Genomic DNA, 15,989 nt, shown 5'->3' with positions numbered 1-15,989 from the left:
TGCATGGCTATTCTTATGCTTTTAAACATTTGTAATTAAGGAAACTACAAGTACTCTAATATAAATAGTTTTAAATCTGGTATACACTGGAAATAATGACCTATAGGGCAGATATTCTCCAGCTACAGTGTATGATAGGACTTTCAAAGTTTAGACTTTCTTAAACCACAGCAGACAAGGTATTATATGGATAATATTTGATGGATCCAACTGACAAAAACAATCAATAAGTCTTTCTCTGTACACTCAAAAGTAACAATACATTCTGATCAGTTGCATCTTATGAAATAAGTTATGTTCTGAAGTTACAAAAACAGGATGGAGAACAGAATTTGGTGGGGAAGGACAGAGTTTTAGGAATGTTGCATCAATCTCAGTCTCTTTGACTGGGCAGGAACAAACTATTTGAGCTTCAGGTGCTCTAGAGTCCAAGACATTGGTCAGAACTTCAAGAGCAATTTTTAGTGACTTGTAATTCAAACAGATTTTGACCATTTCACCCCCAAATTTTACCAAAAAATGCACCTTTATCTTCAGAGAAGACTTTGTAAGTTTCAATCCAATCCATTTTTTTCTATCCAAAGTTATATGTGGGTGGGGGGGAGTGGAAGGGGAAACAGGGCTAATGCACCCATAGTTGCAGTTTTATTTATGAAGACAAAGGTATGTCTCCATAAGTCATCTAGGAACAAATTATACCCATTGTACCAATATTCTCCCACAACTGTACTTTCTGATTCAAATGTAAACCCTGCAGAGAACAGTGGAGCATAGATACTGCCATACCTGATCAGACCACTAGTCTATGTCCACCAGTACTGTAAAAAAAGAAATTAACAGACAAAAGGGTTTAACTTTAATTTAAGATTGTTTATTAACATGACACTTAAAATATAAAGGCATGACTGTTACTCCAGGACTAGTCAACATTGTTTGTCCAATGCTATTGCTGAATGAAAGGAATCAACAAAGTCCCTGCAGAAGCCAAGGGCCTGATCCAAAGCCCATGGAAATCAATGGAAGTCTTCCCATTAACTTCAACAGGATTTAGATCAATTTCAAAATGCCCAAACTGCACAAAATGTTGGCCAGGTTGGGATTTTGACAAACACAGGGGGAAGGAGGAATTAAAGCCTAGATTTTTCTGGGTCAAAATCAGGTGATTGGGTGTCAAACTTCTTGGGTTTTATTGACATTTTTTATTAGAATCTACAGTGAGTTAATTAATGGCCTCCATCTTGTTTTTGGCAAAGATGCTCACCAGTGTATGACAGGCCCAGAAAAACAATTTTTGTTATTGTTTTGCTCACTGTTAATCTGTTCTGTCAGATTCTACTTTTAGACTATTTAGTCTAAGTATTGTAATTCCTGCTGCCCTAATTTTCTCTCACTACTGATGCTCAGTCTTTTTCCCTACAGTACAGAAAACGAATTTGCAAAGAGAATGCCCCATTAATCAGATTGATTCTAAGACATTAATGAGTTTTAATTAAAAAACAGGGATGGTGTCCCTAGCCTCTGTTTGCCAGAAGCTGGGAATGGGCAACAGGGGATGGATCACTTGATGATTACCTGTTTTGTTCATTCCCTCTGAAGCATCAGGCATTGGCCACTGTCAGAAGACAGGATACTGAGCTAGATGTACCCTTAGTCCAACCCAGTATGGCCAGTCTTATGTTCTAAAACTAAACAGTGACATTTAAAATATCCATCCACCAGCTTAATAATAATAAATAAATAAATCTTGGGTTCCCCTGGAGCACTCTTTGCTGACTTTTCACACTTGGATTTTTTCTAATATGTCCCCATATCCTATCTAAAATATAATTGTTCCTGTGGAACAATAACTTAGTCTTTACTAAGATAAATGGTTTGTGTTTCCCCAGTATTCGTATCATTTTCATTTTGCATTCTGCTGATTTTAACACAGCACAAGCTAGACAATACTTTACTGAAAAGCAAATTGTTATTTCAATCAGAAAGCTTCTTTTCCCTAGACAAAATAGAGTTAATGACTTGATTGAAATTGGCAGTTTTCCTTTCTTAAACAGTTCCTCATTGTATGAAATTGCAGGAAATGCTGACTTCACAGTAGTTTTCCATGCTACCTTACAAGGAACCTTTTCAGGAATTAATGACATGTGCCATAGGCAAAAATTGGTAGTAAAAACATTTTTGCATTTAAACATTTTGGGGAAAATAAAATTCTGAAAACAGTATTTTTCTTAAAAAGATATATATATATCCTGGGCCTTATCTACATGCCATAGTTCTAAGTTTAAAGTAAAAGTTACAGTTAAAGCAGTACAACTTCTGTAGTATGGACCCAGTTATTCCATTTTAGCAATATAGCTATTTCTGTACAGGAAAGGAAATAAGCTATACTGGTATAAGACACCTTTGTACTAGTATAACTATGTCCATATTACAGCTTTTACCACTATAATGATTTCAGATTTTTTTTTAAATCACCCCCTCACTGATTTAGTTACCCCAGTACAAAATCTGTGTGTTGACTTGGTCTTAGAAGCAGTCTTGGATGGAACACCTGGACCAGAACTGCAACACTGAACACAATAAAAGATTTGACATTAACTTAAATAATACATACCTAGCTCTTAAGGGCACTTTTCATCTGAAGTTCTCAAAGAAGGTCTGTATCATTATCCCTTTTCTACAGATGGGGAAACTGAGGCACAGGGCAGTGAAGTGTCTTGCCCAAGGTCTCCCAGCAGGCCAGAGGCAGAGATGGGAATAGGACTGAGGCCTTCTGAGTGTTCTTATATAGGTTCTTATACCACTTTCATCACCATACTAACTGAGCACCTTCCAGTAGAGCATTAAACAGTATGACTACACATTTGTCACATTTTTTGTTCTTTTACTCACTAGGCCACACTGACGCTGCTGGAGTCAGCACTGTAGCCTAGAGCATGGGACTGGGTTCTATTCCCAACTCTGCCAACAGCCTGCTGGGTGACCTTTGGCAAGTCACTTCACTGGTCTGTGCCTCACTTTCCCCATCTGTAAAATGGGGATATTGATACCTAGCTCCTTTGTAAACTGTTTTGAGATCTACTGATAAAAGGTAAGAGATAGGTATCACTGTTGTTATTAAATGGAGGCTTGTTTGGACATCTGTGGAGCACCTACAAATCATGCTGGAGTTAACAGCAATTATGAGTGTTCAGCAGGAGCTTACCATGTCAGTATATGGTCCTTAGTTTACATAAAGATAATTTTTGGAAGAGAAGGATTTCTTCCACTTCACGGTGGATATGGAATCTGTAAAAATTCTCAGATTAAGATATAGCTTTTAACAAAGAAATTACCCCTTTTCCCAGCCCCCCGGTTGTTATAATTAGTTCAGGAATAAAGGGCTAGATCCTGTGATGCACACTTATCTGAGCAGTCCCATGAAGCTAGAGTTTCTACTGAACATGATTGTAAGATTGGGTGCTAAAGCCCAGATCCTCAAAGGTACCTAGCTCCCACTGAAATCAGTTGGGATGCTCTGGAACTAAACTTCTAAGCATTAAGGGTTTAGTCCTGCACCCAATAGCCTTTGATTCTCCACTGCTTTGTGTAATCACTTACATCTGCACAAAAGAGTGCAAAGCAGGTGTAAAACACTGACATTTCCATTTGGTAGCATTGTAGGCCCGCTTTACACACATACACACACATATTATATAACTCCAAAAAGTGCAAGGCAATGAAGTCTCAGGGCCTAAGCCGCTCTGAGCTGTGCGACTGCACTGCAGCCTATTAAGCACCCCACAGGCACTCAGGACTGCGGTGGGGAGAGGTGCCCCTCCCCCAGCCTCAACCTGTCCCTGCCCGGTCGGTACCGGGTTTATAATGGTGCCAGGTCCATGTTCAGCAGGGGCCCCGCTGGTCCAGCCCAGCGCTCTACTTCATTTGTGCTGTGGCCAGTGGCCACAGCGCTGGCTCCTTTCCTGTCTTCTCTGGCCCCTCCCCCACACTCCTCTAGACCCATAGGCCCAGGGCTTCTCCTCTCACCTGGCTGGCTGAGGACTCCTCTCTCCACCACCTTAGAGAAAATGGAGAACATATTGCAGACATTACAAATAATTGAAAGTTAATGTAATAAAAGGGTTAAAAAGTAGCTTATTGATATTGCTGATTTACACAAATGTGCAGGCAGAGATCTAGTTTTCTGTAATAATAAATCTGAAAGGATTGTTGCAGGTTTTAACATCAACAAAAATGCGTAAAATTATGCATAGATTGAAAAAAGTGTGGCCTTTTCCATTTAAAATTACAGAGAAGAAAGTTGACAAGGAATGTGATTTGGGAGGGAAAAAGTTATTGACTGTGAGATGGAGATCACAGGAGAAAGATGAAAGAAAAATTAAATGGAGAATTTTCCCTGATAGATTGAGCAGTCGTCTGCATTTTATATATGTATAAATATTTGTGTGAAATGGAGTGGTAATCTGACTTGCACATCTCTATTCAAGTAATACACTATATTTTGTTTTTAAAATGGATTAGGTCTAGTATATATTTCAAAGATTAATCACAGTTTAGTCAATGAGTAATTGAAATTATAAGCAGTGGGAAAAATAGATGTTTAGAATCCTAAATAAAGTAGTCTGAAAAAATATTAATGTTCAAATAAAAACTTCCTTAAAGGGTTGTAATGTGAAGGAAACATGGTGTGCATTTGGTAGTACAGGTCTGTTGTACCAGTTGATATGAGAATTAAACGGAAGGAAACTTTAAGGCATGGCAATCAGAATGAGATGAGATTGTGGAGGACAATGGGGAACCAAGTTTTATTACAATGCCACTAAGGCAACTGGTAACTGAAATCAGACTGATCAAGAGAGTGTAACAACAGAGTTTAAGAGCTCTGCAAATGAGGACCCCTCAGGTGTGTTTGCATTGCAAAGGGAATAACCAATCCTACAAAGTCTCCAGACATTCCAGTAGTGGCAATGCAATCAGTGAAGGAAAAATGAGCAGAGCAGGAAGTACCGGGGAGTACATGATAATAACTATAGGTGCCACAAGCGGCAGATCTGTTTATGGGATCAATAACATATTTGTATCTAGACAATTCCCAAGCCACTACTTTCTGGCCTCTGTGAAAGAAAACATCTGCTGCAGGGACTTTGCATTCATAGTATGTTCAATCTTTTATGCACAATTTGGTCTTCTATGCATATGATGAGACATTTATAGTGGCGCCTCACATAAACCGTACCTCCCTCATGAAATCTTGCAGTGGAGTAGGTTATTGGAAGCTAGTAGCCATTACAATGGTAATTTGAGCTGGGACACAATAATGGCATCGCATTATGAACCAATAACGGGATACTAATGTTTGTAGTACACTCTTGCAGTGCATAATAATGAGGAGAAATGCACATTTAAAATTAATCCTTAATTATTTGGATGATTTTCTGATGGCTAAGCTCCCAAACATTTAAACTTGCCAAAAATGTCAGCAGTCATTCAGGGCTTTGGGAGTCTCATTACCAAAGGATAAAAATATTCTCCTAGCAACCAACGTTTTAGGGGGTATTAGCTTTAGTTTGTATTGAATCAAACCACCTGAGCCACTGAGAGTGGGTTTTTAAATCTTTGGATTTGCATACAGATTTAGTCCCGTAGAGCAAGTGATCTTCTGCCGTTCAGTGTACCCACACAGGAATAAACACATGCCATCTTTTCATCAGAACGAGGAGGCAACATAATAGGGAAAGTCTGGCATTTTAGGTACAGTCAGCTTTAAACAAACAAAACAAAAGAAACAGCCATTTAGCTGATACCAATGATTTCACTAAACATCACCAACTGTGTTTACAAAAGGCTTTGTATCTTACTTACCAGGGCTCATCCCTTGTTGCAAGGTTGCTTGAAAGCAAGTAGACTCAGCAGGGCAGTAATAAAGTCAGCTTGTAATACTGCACTTAAGGAAGCTCCACATATCTGAGAATGGCAGCAGCTAAGAATGATGTGAAGGCAGCCTGTTCATCTCTTGGAGGGGCTGAACAGCTTGTGTTGCCTGTTTGGAGAGTGGGGCATGATCAAACAAAAAGGCATATAGTATGATTATGCCTGCCACAGTACCATATGTTGGCCCAAATTCTACTTTGTTACAACAATGACTTCAGTGAAGTTAATCAGAATTTGAGGTAGCGTGTCTGAGAGAAGAATTTGGCTCAGTGAAAGTTTAAATTCAGACTTTTTCACATTTTTTTTAAGTTTTGATTTAATAAACTTGTTTGATTTAGCAAAGCTTTTTAAGAACAATGTATAAGAACTCCAGAAATCCTCTTGGGTATGGTTATCCCAAGCAAGTGTATGTAGAACAATTTGATTGTTCCGATTCCTTTCAGCAAAAGGCCTGTGCAATTTTCTTTCATTTCAGGGGTGGGGTAAGATTTAAAGGAAATCTAATAAATACTCAGAAGATGCATTAGAATGTGCAGAGTACATTACAGCTACTATATATAGATCATATATTCATCAGCCTATTTGGCAAGTCTCTGCCTACCTGGAAAAAAGCTGATACACATTAAGCAGGAAATTCAAGTCAAAGGAATGCTAGAAGGCTGAGAGAGACAGGAAAATAAAGTAGCAGACAGGTAACAGGCTATCATGCATTAACCATTAAAGGCTATTTTATGTGCTGTTCATGAGGAGGCCTCCCTTGAACTGAACAGAAAAAGGCCCAAGCTAGTGATCTTCACAGACAATGATTTTTAATATATAAAAGAAAGTGTATTTTCTCAGAACAGTAAATTGGCAGGTGACATGAATTGTTATTTCCAATGAAATGTTGGTGAGTGGCTGCTCACAGTTTAGGTTAACAAATTACTGTTTAAAGGTCTGGTGGTGGTTTAGATCATTTAATTGAGGTCAATTGAGTAAATTTCTAGAAGTTTGGTCACATTTAGGTCAATTAATTAAGTTTGGGACTATTTTTAAAGTTTACATTTCACACTTCTGTGCAGAATTACAGCTGAAACTAATTGTGTATATGAAAAGCAGTCTTCTTTCTCTACCCCCACCCACCTGTAGCTATATTACTGTTATCTATTATTTGTAATAGTGTAGAACCTAGGAACCCCAGTGATGCAAATGCAGTGGTACCAATTCTCATATACAATAAAGCCTCTTTATGCCAATCTGGTGGTAAAAGTGATTCAAATATCGAGTTCAGTTTCATTTACACCCCCCTTAAGTCCCTGTTACTCTCCTCAGGTGGTGCAAAGTGGCCTTGATGTAAATGAAAATCCAGCCCAATATCTGATTGGGGGAAGAACTGAGAATAGTTAGTGAATAAAGACAGGAACTGGAAATGTATAACTAATGGTAATACAGTAACTCCTCACTTAAAATCATCCCAGTTAACATTGTTTTGTTGTTATGTTGCTGATCAATTAGCGAACATACTCATTTAAAATTGTGCAATGCTCCCTTATAACGTGTTTAGTAGCTGCCTGCTTTGTCCACTGCTTGCAAAAAGAGCAGCCCATTGGAGCTAGCTGGTGGGGGCTTGGAACCAGGGTGGATGACAGCCCCCCAACTCCCTTAAGTACCCTGTGTAGCAGCCACACAGCAGGCTATCAATTGACAGCAGTTCAGCTGTCCCTCCCTCCACTGCCATGTGCTGCTCCTGCCCTCAGCCTTGGAGCTGTTCCCAGGAGCTTCCTGCTTTCTGTGAGGGGGTAAGAGTGGGGCTAATATCTGGGTGTCCCCCTCCTCCCTGCTTACCCCATCTCCCCATAGCAGGGGCAGACATGACAGGGCTCAGGAAAGAAGGAGTGTGCTGGTAACAGCTGCTGTCTCAGCTTCCTGGTCCACTTAAAAATGCAATCTACTTAGATTGGTTCAGCATACTTAAAGGGGCAATGAGCATCACTCTCTCACACACACAGGGCATGTGTCTCTGTCTCTGTCTGCCATGCTGTCTCCCCTCCCTCCATTTCTGCTGCCTTGTAGAATATGAGGCTACATTAACAACAATGTGTTAACCCTTGAGGGCTCAGCCAAGTTCTAGTTCATCATTTAGCAGTAAGGCATTCCTTGGGAGATATCCCACCCTCTGACTCCACCACCTCAACCAAGCTTCATAATCATCATTGCTGTGTACAGGATTAAATTGTTTGTTTAAAACTTATACTGTGTGTACATATATATAATATAGTCTTTTGTCTGGTGAAAAAAAATTCCCTGGAACCTAACCCACACCCATTTACATTAATTCTTATGAGGAAATTTGATTTGCTTAACATTTTTTTGCTTAAAGTCACATTTTTCAGGAACATAACTACAACATTAAGCGAGGAGTTACTGTAATATGATAACTTATTTAGGCCTCAGTGCATTTATATCATGGGCTATTTAGAGTGATATTATTTATATTATTACAATAGGAAGAGACATTTTCTCTGTGTGCTGGTAGGCACATATCCAATAACATCACATAGGCTGGTTATTCAGGTTAACAAAGTTTTCTCCCACCTCATGCTCCCTTTCCTCCCCACCTCCCACCAGCATAGATTAGTTTGTAAAGTAGGGTTTAGTAGTTGTGTTAAAGCAAATATTCTTTCCCCAGAAAATTGAACATTTGCAGCAAAAGCCTAACAAACACTTTCAGCTTGTCTCTGCTGAGTCTGTAACAGCAGCTATTTTTGAGGTGACTGTAGCCATGCTGGAGGATAGCAGCTTCAGGCTTGTTTTTTTATCAGTTCACGTTCATAACCTTCTTGTCTGGAATGAAATAATCATAAGCTGTTGAGAATGTAAGGCAGGAGGGAAAACTAGCGAGGAGAGGTGTCAAAAAGGGAGTTTTTGTACCACTTCGCTTTTCCTTGGCCTGAAAATGAAATCTGGAAAACAGGAAAGTTTTTATTTTATTACCACCCAGAACGGTAGCAAGACAGAGCATTTTGTTATGAGAAAACATCTATCTACTGTATTTTCATTTTTCTGTTGCTGTAACATTCTGGTCTTTTTTCACTGCTTAAATATATACCTAGTTGAGTTACACCCATGTTGTGGTACATATATACTCACGAGGCACCACCTGATAGTTTTATTCTCCTCTGCAGCTGACTTAACCTACAGTTAAATCATTCATTTTATATTAGTAATCTCTCGGAGAAGCATGATACTGATGTAGAAATCTTCATGTAGGCAGGCTTTCAACATGGAGCAGGGTGGCACAGTGGAAATGTGCTGGATTCATAACACAGCGGTCAATGGATTGAAAACACTCTGCTAGTTCAAGGGTAATGACTCAGTAGAACAACTTCTGAGATGTTGTGGTGAAATTCTTCATCAGTGGCAATTCTTAAATCAAGACTGGATGTTTGTCTAAAAGATATGCTCAAGTTCAAAATTATTTTGGGGAAATTCTAAGGGCCTGTATATGCAGGAGGTCACGAATAATCACAGTGGTCCCTTCTGGCCTTTAGAATCTATGACTCTGTGGCAGTCAGTCAATAGCAACAGAACATATGTGCAAAGTTAGGGCTGAAATAGCCAAGAGGCTTAAGCATTCATTTTTAAGCCCCCAATTCTGCAATCTGATCCATACAGGCAGACCTTTATACCTGTGCAGAGTCCCAGGCACAGGCTCTGATAACACATCAGATTTCAAAACCGGGGCCTAAGTTAACCACACATTCCTCGTTATTTTTATGATGGGTTTTTCAAGTTACCAGGACAAAAACAGTTGACCAAACAAGAAGAGGAAAGGGCAAAGTATTATTACATAAGGTATAACGGGCATTAGATGTAGAGGAAGAAGGCAATTGAATAAGCATTAACAGTTACACAGGAAGAAAATTAAGGGTTAGCTATTGCTTTCTTTAATCACGATTAGTCCCATTAACTTAAAAACAAGGGAGTGAGCAGGCATTGTGAGCTCAATTAGCCCAAATAAAACTTAAAGAGAATCATTCTAAGGAAAAACAACCAAAATGAAATGGGACCAACAATCATTTCAGCACTTTGCATTTGTATCACACTCTTTTCAATCATACTGTTTTGTCAGTTTCAATAGTCTTTAGGGCAGGGAATATGTCTTTTACTTTCCTGTAAAGCACTAACCATAATAATTATTATTATAATAAAAAAAACTAATAACAATGTGCCTTGTGAGGTACTATATAAATTAGCATGCTGATTTAAATGTATATCATTAATAAGCCTCTCTGAAAATTCTGAGGTGGCCAAAGAGGTACCAGAAGGTTGGAGAAAAACAAATACAATAAAAGGTTTCAAAAATGGGAAGAAGTGTCATCCTGGCAAACAATGATTCAGATGTACAATTTTAATCCCTAGTAAATTATCAACAGAAAACATTATCTGAATAACTAGGGTCATAACTTGACACACGAATCTTCTGTGGTACAGATCCCTCATGGCCTCTGAAGTTTAGCTGGGCCCTACAGCTATTCTTAGCGGGGACAGGGACACATTCAGCAGCAGTCATTCATGTAGCCACCACATCCTGCATCTTACCTCCTACCACTGCAGGTAGAGTCTATGAAACTGCCTCCACTGTTTTATATGGCATGGTATGGCAGGTGATGCTGGGGGATGAGGGACTATGCCACTGCTGACATACCAAAAGATCGGTTAGGATCTTGCCCACTTAATGTCAGCTAGGGGATATGGACTAAGCTGGGGGAGATAGGACCAAAGGGGTTGAGGATCTCCCCATCCCAGGGCAATCAGAGGGCAGAAGTAGCAGAGCTCCATCCCTTAGGACACCTCCAAATTCTCAAAGCCACGGAGGATTGTCTGTCCTCTATTCATGCTTTTCTTCCCCAGGGAAGCTCTACAGTGATGACTAAAGCTTCAGGGCTGTGGTAACCTCATCAACACCTCTGTAGGGAAGAGAGAGGGGGAGAATATATAAAGGGCCAGTCATCCATGTGTGTTTTATGGACAACTCATTTGTGTGAGATCTCTGCCTGTTTTAGCAGCTCCATGGGTCAGGACCACAGAACCACTCAGACCTGTCTGCCAGTACTCAGGCTTGGTCAGGCCAGCCTGGAGTCCCTCGACACACCCTTCACCCCAGCACAGTAGAAGGCTGGAATATGACTCCTATAAGGTATCAGAACCATGAGCAATAAGCACTGTGGTTTATAAAGTACAGATCGTGCTCAACAAACATGATTATTTCATTTGGTAGTATTACAAAATTAGTGGATGAAAGGAATGTGAGAACATACCTGTAATTTATCTGGTTTTTAGTAAAGCATTTAGTGCTGTGCTCTAGGAAATTTTTACTTGTAAAACTAATCCAAATCCGCTCGGATTACATGCAGTGGAAAGTGGCAGGAGAGTTAATGGCTAAAGAGGCATGGCAATGTGTGGAGATGAGGGAGGAGCCTAATGGCTACTGCAAAGCAGCAGGAGCGTTTCAAAGGAAGAAAGAGAAGTTTGGGACCAACTCTCACTGAAAGTCAGCGGAGTTGGGCACCTATCGCCCCTTTGTGCCTTTGAAAATCTTTCTTGTGGGTTTTATTCACCATCATTACAAATTAGCTGGAAGTTGAAATAAGCAGCATGTAAATGAAATTCAATAACAGAAAGAGATCTAGAGATATTAGAAACATGGACAGAATACAACAAAACCTGACTGAGCTTGGAATAATGCAATCTGGTGGGAAGTAATCTAAAACATATGCTGTATATTTCCAATGGGAAGGAGGAACTGGGAAGCAGTGATGCTGAAAAAGACCCATGGGGTGAATGCAGGCAACAAATTTGAATGTGTAATACCCAGTGGCAGTAAATAAAAAAGACAACACAACATTGGGTTCATATGCAGAGGCATCATTTCATAGAGCAGAGCGATAATAGTCTCTCTCTCTATTTCTCGTCTGACCAAACCTGGAAAGCTGCGTTAATATGTCGGTATCTCATTACTAAAAAGGTATTGATTAACTAGGAGTTTGGAGAAGACAAACAACAAAAGCAACAAAAATTATTAGAGGCTCTGAAAGACTGACTTACCTGTAGGCTCAGCTGCAATACTTGCTATGGAATTCTATGCTTTAACACACACACTTAGGCTCTAAGGCTAGATTCACAAAGGAATTTAGGCATGGCATGCTGAGCATCAATGTGCCTAACTTTTAGGTGCCTTGAAATCACTGGGATTCATAAAGCCCGAGTTAGGCACTTGGGCTTACTATACAATGAATGAGGAGAGAGGTATCTCAGAATGGGATTCACAGAAGCCAGCACATTAAGCAGTTCCCCCATGGGAGGTGCCAAGGAGAGGGTTGTGTCCTAAACCCCACCCCTCTCAGGGAGTTCAGCACCTAAATCCAGGATGGAGGGAGGCACCTCTCTCTGCGTGGCATTCTCAGCAGCAAGTCTGCGGTTAACATTAGGTGTTTATGCCATTATTGTTGTAGCTGCTGCACTGCCACCTCTTTTAACCCCAGGGGTAGGGTACTCACCATGGATGTGGGAAACCCCCAATTCAAGTCCCACCTTTGTCTGAGGGGGCAAAAAGATTTCAATAGGGATCTGCCACCTCTCAGGTGAGCTCCATAACCCCTTGGTTATGGGGTATTCTGATGGGGGTGGCGGGCTCCCTCTGTCTCTCCTCTTAAAGCTGTTCCACTGTGGATAAATAGTTTTAAAAGGCCATTGGAAGAGGGGAGCTGGACCCTGGGGCTCCCAGGTGAATGCTGTAACCGCTGGACCACAGAGTCAATCTCATGCTTGCTCGCTTTCTGTGGCCCAATGACTCTCATTATCAATTCACAGTGGAACAGCTTCAACAGGAGAGATTGAGGGAGGCCCACATCTGAATATCTTATAGTCCAGGGGCTGGAGTGTGCACATGAAAGGTGGCAAGATCCCTGTTCAAATGCTCTCTCCTCAGTTGGAGGGAGATCTGAAGTGGGGGTCTTCCACATCCCAGGTGAGTACCCTAGCCACTGGGCTAAAAGTTCCGAGTGAGGTCCTCCACTCCTGCTGAGCTTGCCTAGTGGTAGGGCCACACAGGCAAGTTAGGCGGAGGAATGCCTATCTTCCCATGATTCGTGTATTGCTCTGGAGCAGGGGTCATCAACCTTAGGGGTCCCGTCAGGGTAATCCACTGACGGGCCATGAGACATTTTGTTTATGTTCACTGTCCGCAGGCACAGCCCCCCGCAACTCCCAGTGGCCGTGGTTCTCCATTCCCGGCCAATGGGAGCTGTGGGAAGCAGCAGCCAGCACATCCCTGTGGCCTGTGCTGCTTCCTATAGCTCCCATTGGCCAGGAACGGCAGACCCCAGTCACTGGGAACTGCAGTAGGCCGTGACTGCTGATGGTCAACATAAACAAAATGTCTTGCAGCCCACCAGCGAATTAACCCAGAGGGCCGTGTGCCATAGGTTACTGACCCCTGCACTGGAGCTTAGGCATCCAGAAGCCTAGAGGGGAGTAGCAGTGCACATACCCAAAGGCAGAAACATAGGCACTTTGGGAGGTTTTATGGCAGCAATTTAGACAATAAGCAAGTTTTGGTGCCTTCACGATTTGGTAACAGTTCTGCTGAGGTTTTGTGAATCCTATTGGGGCCTGATTCTGGGATTTAGGCACCTAAAGTGGCAGTTAGGCACCTAAGTCCTTTTGTGAACCTAACCCTATGTCTTTAAAGTTAAACTTTCAGCATCGGATTTTCAGAGGTGCCCAGTATTGGCCTAACTCTACTGAGGCCTAGATCCTCAAGGGTATTTGCATGCCTAACTGCCACTGATATCAATGGGAGTTAGGAGCCCTGTGAGGACCTGGGCCTGACTGATTTTGTAAATCCCATTCGCATTTTGTAAAAACAAACTTACATTTCCCCTTACAAAGAACAAACAGACATCAGAGAGCAATTTGTTCCTCTGACTCAAGATGTACTATCAAATCAAAGCTAATCATTGGGGAAGGTGTGCTGGGGTATATTTCTACACATAGTCAAGTGTAGTAAATGGAGATAGTATCATAGCAGAGAAGATTAAGGAAAGAATTATTGCATAGAAGAGGAAATAGTTAACAATAATAATACAAAGAATACTTATAAGAGTATCACAAATATAGGTAGAATAGGGTTAAATAAACCCTCATCTGTTTTTTTAATTTAAAATTATTTCTTAATTTTAACAGCAAGCATTATTTATGTGTGGAAGTGCTTGACTACAGAAAGTTCTCTCCTCATTTTGAGATACAGCCTCAATTGGTTCTTGGAGAAAAAAATATTCACTTTTGTCATAGGTTTCACCCCCACTCTGAACTTTAAGGTACAGATGTGGGGACCTGCATGAGAACCCTTAAGCTTAATTACCAGCTTAGATCTGGTTGCTGCCACCACCCAAATAATTTAAAACAGCTGTTTATGAGTCATTTGGGAAACTCTGTCTCCCCCCCAAATAATGTAACCCTTCCCTGGGTAACCTTGAAAGACTTCTCCACCAATTCTCTGGTGAACACCAATCCAAACCCCTTGGATCTTAAAACAAGGGAAAAATCAATCAGGTTCTTAAAAAGAAGACTTTTAATTAAGGAAAAGGGGTAAAAGAAATACCTCTAAGAGATTAGCATACTAGCTACTCACAGACAACAGATTTAAAACACAGAGAATGTTCCCCTGGGCAAAAACCTTAGTACACAAAAGAAAACCCAATTTGATTATCCCTCTAATACAAAAAGACAAAGTCACAAAAGGAAATAAACATAAGCTAATTCATTCCTTCTCTAATACTCACTACCTGGGTGATTTCTTGATCTTTTCTCTCTGGCACAGAATTTAATGAAGAGAACAAAGGAAAAACTTCCCTCCTTCCTCTTGAAAAATCTTATCCCCCCATTGGTTCCTCTGGTCAGGTGTCAGCTAGGCTAGGCGAACTTCTTAACCCTTTACTGTCTGTTTATTACAACTTTCCAGACAATTAGTTATGTAAATGCAGAGTGGTCAGCAATCACAGAATAGAAGTGATGCTGGCTTTCTTTTTAAGGACTCTTCAAGCGAATGTGGCTTTGGCAGTCCATGTTGATATGCTTCCCTAGTGTTGGAAAAGCCTATGAAGGGGGAAACTCTTTTCCCATGATACTTTGACTTGGTCCTGCGAGATGCTGAGCATTGATGTAAAAACAGAGCTATCAGCTGGGCAAGAGGCTCAGATTTGTCTCACTGAGGATAATCAGAGGGCTGAGGTAACAGAATTCAGCCATGTTAAGACTCCTCCAAATCTTTGCTGTCACAAAGGGTCATTTTCCCGCCTATCTTCCTTCTGATCTTCCCTGTAGCAGCTGTACAGGAATTACTATAGCCTCGGGGCTATTGTGGCTTCACCAATACAGTAGCCTTAGCTAGAAATTTCAGTGGGATCATTAATGTGCTTGAAATCAAGCTTATACTTCAATGCTTTGCTAAGTCAGAGCTAGATTGCTCAATGCCTACAGTATTGAGCCCATAAGGATGAACTATGAGTTACTATTTGTGTGAAATGTAATGTTTTTACATCGGACATGAACATGAAATCACAGGAGAATGCAGTTTAAGCTTCAAAAGCAGTTCAGATAGACTTGGGCAAAATGGGAATTTTTGGAAGGTCACCAGTTCAGAAGATAACATACACTGCCATATACAAATCTAATTAAGTACACGAGAAAGATGAAATGCTCCATTATAGGCTGCCTTTAGATAAGGTTCACATTAAGTACATATGGCTTACATTGTCTGAGAAGACACTGATATACAGCACTGAAGAATTTAAGCAAGACAAACCTATTTAAGGGTCATATGTGCACACCGCTCCTACTGACCACACTGCAATTTGAAAACACCACACAGCCCTAAGAGTTTAAACTTTTAACATTTTATGGATTGATTATATTACATTAATGAATTACATGTCTGTTAAACAACTAGTAGATAAAAGCAACACTAGTTTAAGGACTGTATGTTGTTTCAGAAGGTAGATAGACCATTTATTTCCTAT

This window comes from Mauremys reevesii, linkage group 5, assembly GCF_016161935.1.
Source record: "Mauremys reevesii isolate NIE-2019 linkage group 5, ASM1616193v1, whole genome shotgun sequence".
Lineage (NCBI taxonomy): Eukaryota > Metazoa > Chordata > Testudines > Geoemydidae > Mauremys > Mauremys reevesii.
Note: the sequence above shows the minus strand (reverse complement) of the source record.